This window comes from Schistocerca gregaria, chromosome 5 (genome assembly GCF_023897955.1).
Source record: "Schistocerca gregaria isolate iqSchGreg1 chromosome 5, iqSchGreg1.2, whole genome shotgun sequence".
In the NCBI taxonomy this organism is placed as follows: Eukaryota; Metazoa; Arthropoda; class Insecta; order Orthoptera; family Acrididae; genus Schistocerca; species Schistocerca gregaria.
Window position 1 is genome coordinate 511,665,782 of NC_064924.1, and position 16,694 is coordinate 511,682,475.

Genomic DNA, 16,694 nt, shown 5'->3' on the forward strand with positions numbered 1-16,694 from the left:
ATTTAATGTTAGTAGACCGTATATGAATCAAGCTCCGAATAATACCGGAAATAAGTCGTTCCAATGGTTTCCGATACATTCTACTTGGGTTAACCAAATGAACTCAGGTAATATACCAAACTCTTCGTGTCAGAACGCTTCTGCGGCCATTCCCTAGGAAATGGTGCAACCGAGGTCCGAAATCCTATGTGTAATTCCCAAAACCATAATGTGAATGTTGTTGAGATTGTTAAACCACGTGGTGAACCTGTGAATCCAACAAACTAGGGCCAGCCAGTCGTAGACTTCCGGGGATGGCTGGTACAAGCAATGGAGGTGACGGCAGTCGTATAGGTTTGCTAAGATATAATGCAGGGGTAGAGGCTCTGAGCACTATGCGACAAATTCTGAGGTCATCAGTATGCAGGGGTAGTCATGAGGGATGAATAGATGAGTGAGGCAACCACGCAATGTTTGGAACCGGAGGAACACGTTCATGCTGTGATAGTTGGTAACAAATGGAATACCTGCAAATGTCGTGATACACACGGGGCCTACGACAAATGTGATTTCATTCGATTTGTTCAATTGTATTAACCGAGTAGAGAGAGAACCTATTTTTCCAGTGACGTGACGTACTGTTTCCGGTGTTCCTGGCGCTTCGGTTAAACCCATTAAAACTCAAGTGATGGCAGAACTATGTACTCAGGAGGAAAGACATAAGCACCTACCTGATTATTAATAATTTATCCGTACCATGCTTTTGAGGGTGGGAATATTTGGCTAACAACCGAGAACTCATCGATATAAAAAAAGGAGTATGCATTTTACACCTAGTCAACGGAATTTTTGAACTGTCTATATTGAAATAAATGAGGGTGCCTGATAAATATTGTCAATCTATCAGTAGTATGTAATTTTAGTACGTAGTATCTAACGATGCCAAGAACTTTTGAGTAGCTAGTCCCAATCCAGATCTTTAACAGATTATACAAGATAAAATAAGTGAATCTGAATGTGTCTAGCGTACAGCAACAGGAACTATCAGACTTTTTACATAATTATACTCCAGTTTTTGATATTCGCCCTGGTGTGATTAGATGATTTATTTTTAGAATGCGCGTGAGACCTCATGACACCTATTCTAAGACAATCTACTCTATACCCTGGTCAAAACGTGAAGCTGTTAGGCTAGAAATTCAACGAATGTTGGAATGGGGTATCATTGAACCATCCAACTCCGACTACAGTAGTCCACTCTTAGCAGTAGGAAAACCTAATGGAGACGTGAGATTGGTACTTGCCGCTAGGATTATATTAATAATCTTGATACCTGTCCAAACCAGGCCAGAAAAATTTAGATGAATTGTTACAGCGTTCCTATGGGGTAAAGTAACTATTCTCTGTCGACCTCCATAGTTCCTATTGGCAGGTCCGCTTAGATGAATCTAGGAAGTATGCAGCTTTTATATTTATGGGTAATAGTCATCACTTTAAAGTTATGCCGTTTTGTTTAAATATCAGTGTTTGAGTTTTTATTTCCGCACTGGATACCGTGTTGAGCCCGGACATTATGAAGTGACATTCTACAGGTATGTTGATGATCTCTTAGTGGCTACTGATATGGGAGCGTCTCATGGAGTTGTTGGGACAGTGTTCTGTAGGTTTCAGAATTATGGAGTAACGGTAAACTTTTCCAAATCTGAGTTCGGGAAAGAGTCAAATTTCTTGGTCATATTATCTCTCCTTTGAGAATAACACCAAATCCTAAGAAATTAAAAGCAATAATTGAGTGCCCATACCCTGGTAATCTTAAGCGATTAAAATCATTTCTTGGACTAGTACTCTTTTTTAGAAAATTTCTGCCGGATAACACGTGTTATTAAATGTTCAAATACTACATCATCCTCAGATGGATAAGCAATTTGATATAGCCACTGACGCTTCAGACAAGGGCCTAGGGTCAACATATTTTCAAATGGATATTCCTGAATATACTAATACAATTAAAATAATAAGCTTCGCACGTCGCACGCTCACCAGTTGTGGAACAATTTATACCAATACAGAGCTGGAAGTTATAGCCTAAATGTGGTCATTGATAAACTTAGGTATTTTTTGTACAGTAAACCAATCATTGCATATTATGACCACCAAGCAGTAACTTTTTAATGACTTTTAGGTTATGGCATGCTCGATTAACTCGGTGGGCCTTGCTACTGTAGGAATATGTATTAGAGATAAGGCACATTCGTGGCAGAGAATGTAATAGACGCACTGTGTAGACTACCGCGTAGCGTTGCAGGAACGATTGCAGTCGCGAATAGAACCGATAACTTTCATATTGATTCAACATACTTTGTATGAACAGGATGTAAAATTCATTTGGAAGAATATTGTTGATTTCCAAGAACAACATTCTAAATGGGAATTAGACGATCACTTTATGACGATAAGGGAAGTCTTAAAAATAACAGATTTCGCCTTTATAATAAGATTTTATTTCATGAAAACGATTTATTTCGTCAATGGAAATTGTGTGTTCCTTCTGGTTGTGTGGTACAGTTTCTTTGGCACACACATTCATCATGAGGGCAGGCCAGTGCAGATACATGTGTTAGGTTAATAGCAGTTTATGCCTATTATCCTAACCTGAAACGCACTGCTCAAAAATGTCGAGAACTTTTATGATTTGCCAGTTTCTGCGCGGGGAAGATATTGGCCACATCCAGATTGCCAGGTTTATCCCGAAGAGTAGCCCTATTGAATGAGTGTTTCGTGAGTTAAATCGGTTTGTGAGAACGTGTATTTTTCACCAACACTATCGTTGGATTAAGTATTGGCATAAATTTGAAAACTTATATAATCATTTACCACACTCATCCACGGGGTTTCCTCCTTATGTTTTCTTTGGGTGTTGTCAGTCTAACCAATGGAATGAGGATTTACCTGAATTAAATGAAACTAAACCGGTAGACAAAACTACACTCCATAATCAAGTACGTGTTGCTATCCAGCACCACGCTCATTTGAGAAAAGCATATTGTGATAAGCAGATAATATCTATTAACACCAAGTAGGATAGAACATTATTCTAAGATTTCATCCAAAGCCATCGGCTATAAAACGACTAAATAAGTGGCAACTATAATACGAGGGTCCTTTCAGGATAACAAAAATACCTCATCCTCGGAGTTATATTCTGTCTAATACAAAAGGTGTGACCAGAGGAATAATCAGCTATCAACATTTAAAACGCTTTTGGTACTATCTAAGTACTTCATCTATGTACTTGTGGGTGAAGGAATGTTTAAAAATAGTGTTAGCAGCTGATGTATATTGTGTTGGCAGTTTTTATAAAGGGGAAATATGTGAATGTAATAATGAAGTAACAAATCGTCTCCTGGTCGGCATTATGATTTGCCAGTAGTTATATGTATATGTACTTCAGATGTGAGATTTTGATCCATTATCCTTGAAGAAGAATAGCAAGAAACTAGTTTTGTTATTCAGTAATTTTATGAATTATGCCAGAAAAGACATTTAGTTACTAGTTCTGCTTTTACATGTTTGTTTGCAATGATAGGAGAAATAGTATAAGGAAGGAATGATATTCGGAACATGATTCATGCTTCTGAAGAAATAATTGTTAGGGTGTTTTGTGTTTGCTGAAATGAAATGTATTTATACAGTTAATAATAATATAGGTAGTTATAAGTTATGATTTATTTAAGTAAGAATGATCATCGCGTTTCCGTGTTAAGTCAGAAAAGGATTATCAAGTGTACGAGATGTTTGCTTATTATTAGATGTTTCTATTTGTTGCACTAGTTTCAGATCATACAATGATCTCAGAGCTATGTCACTAATCACTTGCTTTATGAACTCAAGGGTAATTTCCTATGCAAGAAAGAGACACTCAGTATATCTTATTTATGACTTAAATAACTATTATCAACAGGAGATTGTATATAACCCTACTTATGAACATTTAATGGTATAACGGTTTCGGTGTTACGATTGGCCACTAAGGAATGGTAGAACTAGGTGTCTTTTCATTACGGGACTGACTAAAGTAACTTGGTACAATCACAGAGGAAAAGAGTTGAATAGCGGTAACTAACAGCTATAAGTGAAAAGTGTCATGTGTTAACTCGTGAGACGTACTGAAGTAGGGGAACTGTAAATACAAGTCGCTGATAGACATCTCCTTGAATTAGAACTCCATGGTAGGCTAGTCAAAGTTCTATGCCCAGAAAAACATACTTACGACAATGTATCCTTTAATAAACTTGTGTGATGAATCCCATACAGATGGATCACACGAAAATATGACTTGTGTACTAAACGTTATCGGGTATATTGAGATTTTTGTTCCACATCAACTGTTCGAGTATGGAAGAGCAGTAGCAGCCGTCAGGTGATCGTTGGCGCCTTACGTCGCGCCAGCGCTGCCGGTAATGGAGATAAAAATGCTGGAGTGGGGGGGGGGGGGGGGGGGGAGGGGTCGCTCAAGTATGCGGTCAACCTTCGAGAAGGAAAATAGATGCTTCCTGCTGCTTCTCGTGCGCATCCGAGACTGAGCCTCTGTCTAACGACAACTGCTCATTTGAAAGAAGACACCGTGAGCAGAGGAGGCTCACCTGTTCATGCAACACACATTCAGTCTTCTGGATACGAAGAGTAATGTCGGTTGATAGCCATTCAAGAGGCAGCCGACTGGAAGAACTGTGTCGACCGCCAGCTACTCAAGAGGCAGCAGTAAAGAATATCTACGTCTGCTACTTGCCAATTAAGAGGTAGCATATACTGGAATGATACGTCGCTTGGGTTTCTGCTACCTAGACAACTGGGACACAGTAGAGGTAGCATATGATCAGTGATCCTAGACCGCACAGTCTGCTCCATCAGATGCGTGCTAAACGTCCCGATGGAGAGCTGACAATCACTTGCAGACCGACGTTCCAGAAGCCGTATCTGCACACTTTCTGGGCGTCACGACCAAGAAAAAACCGGAATTATGAAATTGGACTTTCTGTTTTGATGATGTAACGAAGTTAATTTACGGAAGAAATTCATTGGTATTACAATGAAATGAGTCCAGTTTTAAATTATTTGATCGTGCATGATGATAATATTTAATAATAGTTCTAGATTACTTTATGCTTAAAATACTTAAGTGTGAAATTTTCAAACAGGCGAATTCCTTGGGCCTTTAATATTAGTGGTGAAATATTTAAATTGTTAGTTTAGAATGGGTGTAATTTTTAGAGGGAATTATTGTTAAGTCCATATTTAAAAGAAATTCAGATATTGTTCTGTTGTGACATAGAATATATTGAGCCATGAGGAAGCAACCAGTACCAATACATGTCCGATAATCAGAGCACCCTCTTTTATATGCAAAAGGGAATGCACTGATAGTCGTCCAGGGGAGGGGGGGGGGGGCGCATGTAATGCCACTTCCTCGTACGAAAATTGAAAAAGAAAAAAGCAACCAATACACAAAAATTTCCCCAAAACAAGTTCCAAATTCTATAAAAAGTGAACAAGTAACCAAAGTTCCATTTAACACTATTATTTGGATAATAACCAGTAATTGAAAGAAGGTAAGAGAGAGGCACCGGTAGCTAGAAAGAAATTGTTTTTCCTTACCGGGATCAAGTATGGGTACGACAGTGGCTTCACGCCAGTGTAAGAAATGTATCCCCCGACCAGATGAGGTTGTAAATGTTAAGCAGAAAGTGCTTTCCAGCAAGAAAAAGGTGTTGCAACATCTGAACGTCGATGGCGTCATGCCCGGGGGTGGAGGACCGGAATGATCTGAGAGCATGATCTATCTCCCTCATAGTAAAGGTGCATTATAGCACTCTCAATGCGGAGAAGGGAAGGGTGCCGCCCGAGCCTCCTTCCGAGGGAGGAGGGTAGGGTGATTGTGGGAAGAGCTCGAAACGTCCGCAAAATGACGGCCCAAGGTGTTTGAGATAACAAGAGAGTCCACGACGACCGTCAGCGACTGTTGGACCGGAAATTGAGGAATGGATCGTGGTGCCAGAGACCCGGAGGAAGTAGGCCCACACGCAGAGGAAGGTATGGAAGTGGTAAAAGAACTAGTGAATAAAAGCCAACTAACTCTCTTTGCTATCCCAAAGAACGTGATGACACCTCGCACGCACCTGTTTATAACTAATGCAGTTCGCCAGCGTAGGATGGTGGTTAAAAACGCGGAGAGCTCGTTTGCATGCGCGGCATTCCTCAGTCTACCAACGGACTGGGACACGACATGGTAAAGAGGAAGTGCGAGGAATTGGGCGTTCTGCAGTAGTAAGGATAGTATGGGTGAGATAGTCCACCTGTTCATCACAACTGGGGATATCTTTTTGTTCGAAGGTAGCCAGGGAGGGGTAAAGCTGCCGATCAGCCTTAGTAACCCGCCATTTGGGCATGCACGCAGGTGGGGTGTGAGTTAAACGGATAGCACACAGGTAATGGTCGCTCGAGTAGGTTTCAGAAAGAATGGACCTCTATAGATGATGGGCAAGCTTGGCAGTGCTAAAGGATACATCCAAATGGCAGTAGGTTTGTGAGGAGTTAGGATAGTGGGTGCTCCAATGTTAAGGGAGAACCCAGAAGGGAATGATGCACACTGAAGTCACCGAGTAGCAAAAATGGGGGAGGAAGCTGCTCAATAAACAAGGAAGTCTGTCCTGGTGACATCGAATGAGGGAGGTACATAAATGGTACTGAAGGAGAAATTCAGGTGGGGAAGGAAAAGGCGAACTGCTACAGCTTGAAGGCGGGCAGTCAAGGAAATGGGTTGACTATGCAGGTCATCCCCTATGGACAGCATGACGCCCCTATAAGAAGGAATGCCGACCTCAGGGGGAAGGTCAAAACGAATCGTTAAGTAATGTGAAGGCTCAATCCGGTGGTGAGTGGGCAATTTAGTTTCCTAAAGGTAGAGTACAACGGGATGCTGCGATGCCAAAATCAGCTGTAAGTCCTCTTTGTGGGACCGAAAGCAGCGAACGTTCCATTGGAGGACAGTTATGAGGAGGAAGGGATGTAGGGGGTGTCAACACGGTTGCCGCTGAGTGACAGCCGGTGTGGAGTCGCTACTACAGGGCACAGAGGCAGGAGCATCCTGCTCTATGTGGTCCATACAGAGGCAACGGCTTGCTTGTGCGGTCGCGCCATGGAGACCGACACTAAAACAGTTGGTGGTGCGCACGAGCGAGACAGAGGCCGGCTGGGCTAATGTACCAAGTGGCGACGCCGTTGAACACTATCTTCGAGTTGGCGAAGAGTAAGACGTTTGTATTTAGCGGCCTCTGAGCCTTTCTGGTTAGAGGAAGACTCTGGTGGTGTTTGGGTGGAAGGACGGAGGAAGTCTTCATGGACGTATTCCGTTTATCATTTCCTGTCTACCGATTGTGTAATTGGTGGCTTCGCCCTTCGAGGCGAGAGTTTGACGGTTGGCTGCTCAGCTGGACGGGAACATGGCGATGCTACCTTGACACTGGGCGACTTCACCAACTATGAGCTCAATTTGATTTCTCGTGTCTGCGTGGCCATGTCCTTCACGGTGCGAGGGCAAACAAGACTGGGAGAGGCACTTTTTCCTTTACGCTGGTCTCTGACAGCCCACTAATCAAGATACATGGGACAATCCCGAGAGGACGCGGCATGACTACCACTGCAGTTGATACAGCCGAGAGGAGGCGGACAATCGCCCTCGTGTGAATCCCTGCCACAAGTTACACCTTTGGCTGGGTATCGACAAGACGTTCTAGTATGATTGAACCCAATACACTGATAGCAGCGCATCGGGTTCGGAATGTATGGCTGGACAGTGTTAATTTCATACCCTGCTTTGATCTTTGACAGGAGCCACTATCAAAGGTGAAGAAAAGAGTGAATGTGGGCAGTGATGAATCTATCTTTTTCAATACATGGACGACACTGACACACTGATCGGAGAGGTAAGATTGGATTTCGACGTCTGTTAGACCATCGAGAATCCTGGTGTATATTACACCATAGGAAGAATTCAAAGTGCGATGGGCCTCGAACAGGGTAGACATGGAGAAGCGAGGCAGCACGCAGTTGTTGCATTTGGGAATCAGAATCAGTCTCCAAAAGCAAAGGGCCATTCTGTAAACGTTATAAGGATTTCAAGGGGCCAGCAATTGCATAAACACCTTTCTGGGTAATAAACGGATTGATTGGGGCGAAGGACTGGTCGTCTTCAATACGTGAGACCACAACGAACTGTGGTGCAGAAAAAGTGTCTTTGAATCAATAGCTTCAAAAATGGTTCAAATGGCTCTGAGCACTATGGGACTTAACGTCTGTGGTCATCAGTCTCCAAGAACTTAGAGCTACTTAAACCTAACTAACCTAAGGACAGCACACACATCCAAGCCCGAGGCAGGATTCGAACCTGCGACTGTAGCAGTGAATCAATAGCTTCATTACGCTTATGTTTGGTGACCGTTGAATGGGGAGATTATTGTTTTGTTTTGGGGCGCAAAACTGCTATGGTCATTAGCGCCCGGTCTGTGACTTATGAAAAGGTAAAAAACGAAAATGGAAACAAACCAAAAATTTTAGGAACTAAAAGCAGATGGAAAGCTTAAAAAACCACTACAGAAAGGGGTTGGTTGTTCCCAAAAAGAGCATCAAATGACTGACGTCATCTCACTGGCACTAAAACTCAAGAACGCGATCGGCTGAGCGCGTGCCATCTGCGAAAATGGACGATATTTCTGGCGACAGATGTAGACGGGCGCGTAACGGAGTAAAATAGGGACAATCAATAAGAAGGTGTCCTACCGTCCACAGCTGAGAGCAGTGGGGACAGAGTGGGGGAGGTTCGCCGCTTAAAAGATGTCGATGGTTAAAAAGACAGGGCCCTCTCCGCAGTCTAGTTAAAATTACCTCATCCGACGACGCGTTCGGGAGGAAGAGGTCCAAGCACAGGGATGAGCTTTCACATCCCGCAATTTATTATGGGAAAGTGTCGACCAATGTGCGTGTCATAAAAGAACAACACGACGACATAAAACGCTCCGTGCATCGGCGAAGGGAATCGATCGATTAGCTGGCCGAAGAAGAGAGACTGCAGCCTTGGCCGCTATATCGGCCGACTCATTTCCACAGATACTAACGTGTCCTGGGAGCCAGAGGAACGCCACCGAGACGCCCCCCCAAATGGAGCAAGCGCAGGCAGTCCTGAATCCGGTGGACCAGAGGGTGGACAGGGTAGAGAGCTTTGAGACTGAGGAGAGAGCTGAGAAAATCTGAACAGATAACATACTGTATCCGCTGATGGCGGCGGATGTATTCGACAGCCTGGAGAACAGCGTAAAGCTCCGCAGTACAAACCGAACACCGGTCGGGAAGTCGAAACCGATTTGGGGTGTCTCCAACAATATAGGCGCTCCCTACATCTAACGATGTTTTCGAGCCATCAGTGTAAATAAATGTTGCTTCCTCAAATTGTGAACATAGAGCAGCAAATGCCTGACGATAAACAAGTGAAGGGGTACCATCCTTGGGAAATTGACATGTCACGCAGCAGACAAATCCGGGTACGGAGCCAAGGTGGTGCTGTACCCTATGTTGTGAAGAAGGTTTTAGGAAAGCGGAAGGAAAGAGAATGGAGCAGTTGACTGAAGGACTCCCCACTGAGGAGATTATTGACTCGTCACGACAAAATTCTTCGTGATTGCCAGTGTCTCCAATGGCGCGCTCCTGGGGGCTCCCTTCACAAGGGGATGCATCCGCCTTGGGTGATTGTTTACACCTCAGGCCACACCTCCCGAACATCTGACGGAGGGACCAGTCAGTAATTTAGGGAGGTTGCAGCTCTGACAGTCACCCCTTCCTGGGCCAGGCCTGTACCAGGGGTACGTGCGAATCCTACTTGCCGATCTGAGGCTGGAAATTATGCGTGACTCAGTAACCTGTTACGAATCAGATACGTGGGCCGGTCTTCAGGAACGCACGGCAAGGAAGAAGAAAGGAATGGATCCTCAAAAGCTGATGTGGAGGAATGAATGGAGAAGAGAAACAAAGAAAAAGGGAGCTATAAACAAAGATGAGACTGTTTGTACATCAACGACAGAATGCAAAACGTTCCCAATACTTCCCCAAACATGTTCCCCAGGAGAGCAGCCTGGTATAAATTACACCACAGGAAGTATTCAAAGTGCCAAGGGCCTCGAACGGAGTAGCCATGGAGAAGCGAGGCAGCAAGCAGTTTAATTTGGGAATCAGAAGCCGTCTCCAAAAGCAAAGTGTCATTCTGTAAACGTGAGCAGGATTTCACAATATCAAGAGGACAGACATGCAGCTCGGAAGGGAAAAATGCTTCTGAGGCTGGGGCCTGTGGAACCAAAGTACGAACTCGCCAAAGATTAGCAAACCTATTGGGGGGTGGGGGGTTGAGGGCAACCTGAATATTGTGTTATTCTTTAAGAATCAAATTTGCCGAAATCTCTGGCAGTTACTTTTATTACTACTACCGGTTTCGACATATCTTCGCTGGCACGGGATCTAAATTTTACAATTAGATGGAACATCACAGTTTCAGTGTTTTAACACGCATATACTTCAAATAATGTTGTAAGATTCGATTTTGACTGCATGGATATGTCGATACTGGTCATAGTAAGAAAAATAACTGATAGCGATCTTGGCAAGCCTAATTCTCCAAGAATTAGTAGATTGTGTCTTTCTTCGTAACGACCCAGCCACTTCTGTGTCATTCTTCGCAGACCACGGCCGAGTGCCTCACATCTATCCGCCCGACTGGAATATACGTAACGAATGTACAAGCACAGGCTGTACACACATGGATAACGATATGTGGAAGTTTGGGACTGGTTGTGACACATGCTCGGACATCGCACATCAGGTGATTGCTCAAGATCAGCGGCACATCTGGGTTCGATTCCCGATCGGGCAAAAATTCTCAGTGTCTTTCCATTATACAGCCGAAGATCTTCATATTTGCAAGTCCGGGTACATTACATGTGCGTCACAGGATACATCTGTCTATGACAATTTATCAATCTACTGGGATATGGTATACTGAATTCTCATAGTTAGGCCGGTATCCATTCACATTACGTGTACTGTTATCTGCAGTTGTTAAAAAGAAAATATCCTTTGGTCGCTGGCGTCTGATGTTGAAACAAGTGAAACATTTTTTCAGCACGACAGTGTCCCACCTGTTTATGTGATAGCTGACCGGTATTGGAAAACTCACTGACAACGGGACTGCCTAACCTAGAGTGTGGCTTTGTATTAAAATGTGCCACGCAGGATTAGCCGAGCGGTCCAAGGCGCTGCAGTCATGGACTGTGCAGCTGATCCTGGCGGATGTTCCAGTCCTTCCTCGTGAGAGTGCGCGCGCGAGGGCGTGTGTGTTTTTGTTTTTAGGATTATTTAGGTTAAGTAGTGTGTAGGCTTAGGGACTGATGATAGTTAAGCCCCAGAAGATTTCACATACATTTGAACAATTTTTATTAAAATTTGTCAACTACACCCCCACTGTTCGGTGCTAATCACCGTTTGTATGACCGATACGTAGATCTGAAAAAGCTCTGTCTTGCGAACAAGTTTTTGTTGCCTGTTATACTGTGGGAGCAAGCTGACAACACAGACGTGCTATCAGTCCCCAGGCGCAGAAGTTAATGATAAGAAATTTTTACTCTTAGTATCTCAAGCTCCTGCACGTAGTGCAGGCTACGTAGAATGCACAGCTCAGTCCAAATATGTTCTACACGTGGCACACAGTACACGTATGTGGTGTTTTACAGGTTCTCAGGCTGTGCGAGTAATTCTACGGGAATTACAGCATTATTTGTTTACAGCTTTCTTTCAGCACTTCCGTATTGCGTAACCACAGACTCTTACAACAAGAGGTAGTAGAATGGGTGAAGGAGTACACACACACACACACCAAAAGACACACACACCAAAAGACACACACACCAAAAGACACACACACCAAAAGACACACACACCAAAAGACACACACACCAAAAGACACACACACCAAAAGACACACACACCAAAAGACACACACACCAAAAGACACACACACCAAAAGACACACACACCAAAAGACACACACACCAAAAGACACACACACCAAAAGACACACACACCAAAAGACACACACACCAAAAGACACACACACCAAAAGACACACACACCAAAAGACACACACACCAAAAGACACACACACCAAAAGACACACACACCAAAAGACACACACACCAAAAGACACACACACCAAAAGACACACACACCAAAAGACACACACACCAAAAGACACACACACCAAAAGACACACACACCAAAAGACACACACACCAAAAGACACACACACCAAAAGACACACACACCAAAAGACACACACACCAAAAGACACACACACCAAAAGACACACACACCAAAAGACACACACACCAAAAGACACACACACCAAAAGACACACACACCAAAAGACACACACACCAAAAGACACACACACCAAAAGACACACACACCAAAAGACACACACACCAAAAGACACACACACCAAAAGACACACACACCAAAAGACACACACACCAAAAGACACACACACCAAAAGACACACACACCAAAAGACACACACACCAAAAGACACACACACCAAAAGACACACACACCAAAAGACACACACACCAAAAGACACACACACCAAAAGACACACACACCAAAAGACACACACACCAAAAGACACACACACCAAAAGACACACACACCAAAAGACACACACACCAAAAGACACACACACCAAAAGACACACACACCAAAAGACACACACACCAAAAGACACACACACCAAAAGACACACACACCAAAAGACACACACACCAAAAGACACACACACCAAAAGACACACACACCAAAAGACACACACACCAAAAGACACACACACCAAAAGACACACACACCAAAAGACACACACACCAAAAGACACACACACCAAAAGACACACACACCAAAAGACACACACACCAAAAGACACACACACCAAAAGACACACACACCAAAAGACACACACACCAAAAGACACACACACCAAAAGACACACACACCAAAAGACACACACACCAAAAGACACACACACCAAAAGACACACACACCAAAAGACACACACACCAAAAGACACACACACCAAAAGACACACACACCAAAAGACACACACACCAAAAGACACACACACCAAAAGACACACACACCAAAAGACACACACACCAAAAGACACACACACCAAAAGACACACACACCAAAAGACACACACACCAAAAGACACACACACCAAAAGACACACACACCAAAAGACACACACACCAAAAGACACACACACCAAAAGACACACACACCAAAAGACACACACACCAAAAGACACACACACCAAAAGACACACACACCAAAAGACACACACACCAAAAGACACACACACCAAAAGACACACACACCAAAAGACACACACACCAAAAGACACACACACCAAAAGACACACACACCAAAAGACACACACACCAAAAGACACACACACCAAAAGACACACACACCAAAAGACACACACACCAAAAGACACACACACCAAAAGACACACACACCAAAAGACACACACACCAAAAGACACACACACCAAAAGACACACACACCAAAAGACACACACACCAAAAGACACACACACCAAAAGACACACACACCAAAAGACACACACACCAAAAGACACACACACCAAAAGACACACACACACACACAAAGACACACACACACACACAAAGACACACACACACACACAAAGACACACACACACACACAAAGACACACACACACACACAAAGACACACACACACACAAAGACACACACACACACAAAGACACACACACACACAAAGACACACACACACACAAAGACACACACACACACAAAGACACACACACACACAAAGACACACACACACACAAAGACACACACACACACAAAGACACACACACACACAAAGACACACACACACACAAAGACACACACACACACACAAAGACACACACACACACACAAAGACACACACACACACACAAAGACACACACACACACACAAAGACACACACACACACACAAAGACACACACACACACACAAAGACACACACACACACACAAAGACACACACACACACACAAAGACACACACACACACACAAAGACACACACACACACACAAAGACACACACACACACACAAAGACACACACACACACACAAAGACACACACACACACACAAAGACACACACACACACACAAAGACACACACACACACACAAAGACACACACACACACACAAAGACACACACACACACACAAAGACACACACACACACACAAAGACACACACACACACACAAAGACACACACACACACACAAAGACACACACACACACACAAAGACACACACACACACACAAAGACACACACACACACACAAAGACACACACACACACACAAAGACACACACACACACAAAGACACACACACACAAAGACACACACACACAAAGACACACACACACAAAGACACACACACACAAAGACACACACACACAAAGACACACACACACAAAGACACACACACACACAAAGACACACACACACACAAAGACACACACACACACAAAGACACACACACACACAAAGACACACACACACACAAAGACACACACACACACAAAGACACACACACACACAAAGACACACACACACAAAGACACACACACACACAAAGACACACACACACACAAAGACACACACACACAAAGACACACACACACAAAGACACACACACACAAAGACACACACACACACAAAGACACACACACACAAAGACACACACACACAAAGACACACACACACACACACTAAGACACACACAAACAGAGGCAATCATCACTACGGCCGATCTGTAACATACTATTAGAACGGCAATAACTTTCACACGAATGACTACTATGTACGGGTATAAGTTTTGAAATGCGATCGAGTGCTTTCGCCACTGAAGCGATCGGTAGACTAAGGCCATGCGTGTTTCTTACTGCAGTGCTGTCAACACTCGCCACTGAGGTACTGATGAACGCGCACTTAGTAACTAATATTTGCTTATCTCACGTGACGCGACCTTAACACAATCTAGGCAGGTAAAAAAGAAAAAATTGTTAGTCACGTAACTGTAGCAGACAGACTTTTCATACGTTCTCTTTGGTATCAAATCTCTACCCATTTCCGTAAGTTGCATCTACATATTCCGAGAAATATTTAATATTGATTTTAACAAAGTCAACGTTTCGAGAGTTTAGGAAGTGGGAGCTAAAAAGCACTGATCCACTGGTTTTATTTGTTACGTTATTGACACGGTGCGCGAATCTTTCATGTTTTAGACAACGCCACTTACTCCAGAGAGAAGGGGCAAGCGACGGAGAAACAGGAACCCTAGTTAGAAAAGAATCTAACAGCGGTATATTTTAAAAAACACATCGAGCACTATAACCGACAATATTCATGTGTCGTCACAGCTCATTTGTCGAAGTACTGTACGAATCCGTAAGAATTTCACGTAAGTAACTCGTAAATAGTTTTCTTGTGCAGTAGAATGTCTGGGCGGTACATGTCAACCTTAATGTGCCGATAGACCAAAGACGTCACGAACTGTGGACGCTATAAATAACAAGAATGCATTGGCAAAAGAATTCTTCGAACTAACGTGACCTCTGGAAACTGGTTTTCGAGGCGAATATGCTAATTAACGCCTCTGAGAGATTAGGAACAGCGGGAAAACAGCTGTTATGAGGGTCAAATGTATATATCGAGAGCTCAATGTACATATATGCAAAAGGCTGTTATGACATTAGCTCCCTTCGCTATCTCAAAGGCAGACTGCTGCCTCCCAACACAACTTAGACCTTCGAGTACGCTTCACTACATTCATCGCAACCTTACAAATTCATACGTAGGTCCACTAAAGAACAGTCCCAAGTATCCTCTACTTCACTGCATTATGTCAAATAGACCTACACTAGTATAGCAAAACATCTCACAGTCCACTAAAGAAACGACATATTATAAAAACGTATAAAGAAATCTGAAAATACACACAATATGACGAGGCCCATAAAAAAATATACATGGTCACCTCATTTTCACTAGACCCGTCTCCATACGACGGCCACGACAGTCTTTAAAAAAACATTCATACAAAGGTTAAGAAACAAAGTATCAAGAGAGATTTGGTCTCAAACCCAACGAAAGTCCTCCGACACAGCAATGTAAAGGAAAAGGGGAAGTTATAGCTATTCCTGAAGTACCCTGTGCGATTGGGAAAGGTTTTGTATAGACGAGGGTGAAAGTGTAGGTAGAGATTTTAATAATGAACATCGGCCTACATTTCGCTACTGAAGCTGTAGGTTCCTTTCAGGACAGCAGTGCTTTAATACGAATGGTACATTAGCATGCAATGTGACCTCGCCTTCCCGTTAAGTTAATTACTGAGCCACTTACATGCTTACACACAGTTCACTTTACCTCCCAGCCAGGACACAACATACTGATTTTTACTTTAACAAGTCGTCTGCAGTACTTGAAATTATAACCCAGGCTCCACTGGATACTGAA

General features: G+C 43.4%; 1 protein-coding gene across 2 annotated transcripts in view; it reads right to left on the reverse strand.

The window, feature by feature from the left end:
* LOC126272935 (uncharacterized) overlaps positions 1-16,694 on the reverse strand; it is a 137,062-nt gene that overhangs the window by 119,366 nt on the left and 1,002 nt on the right. The window lies entirely within an intron of this gene.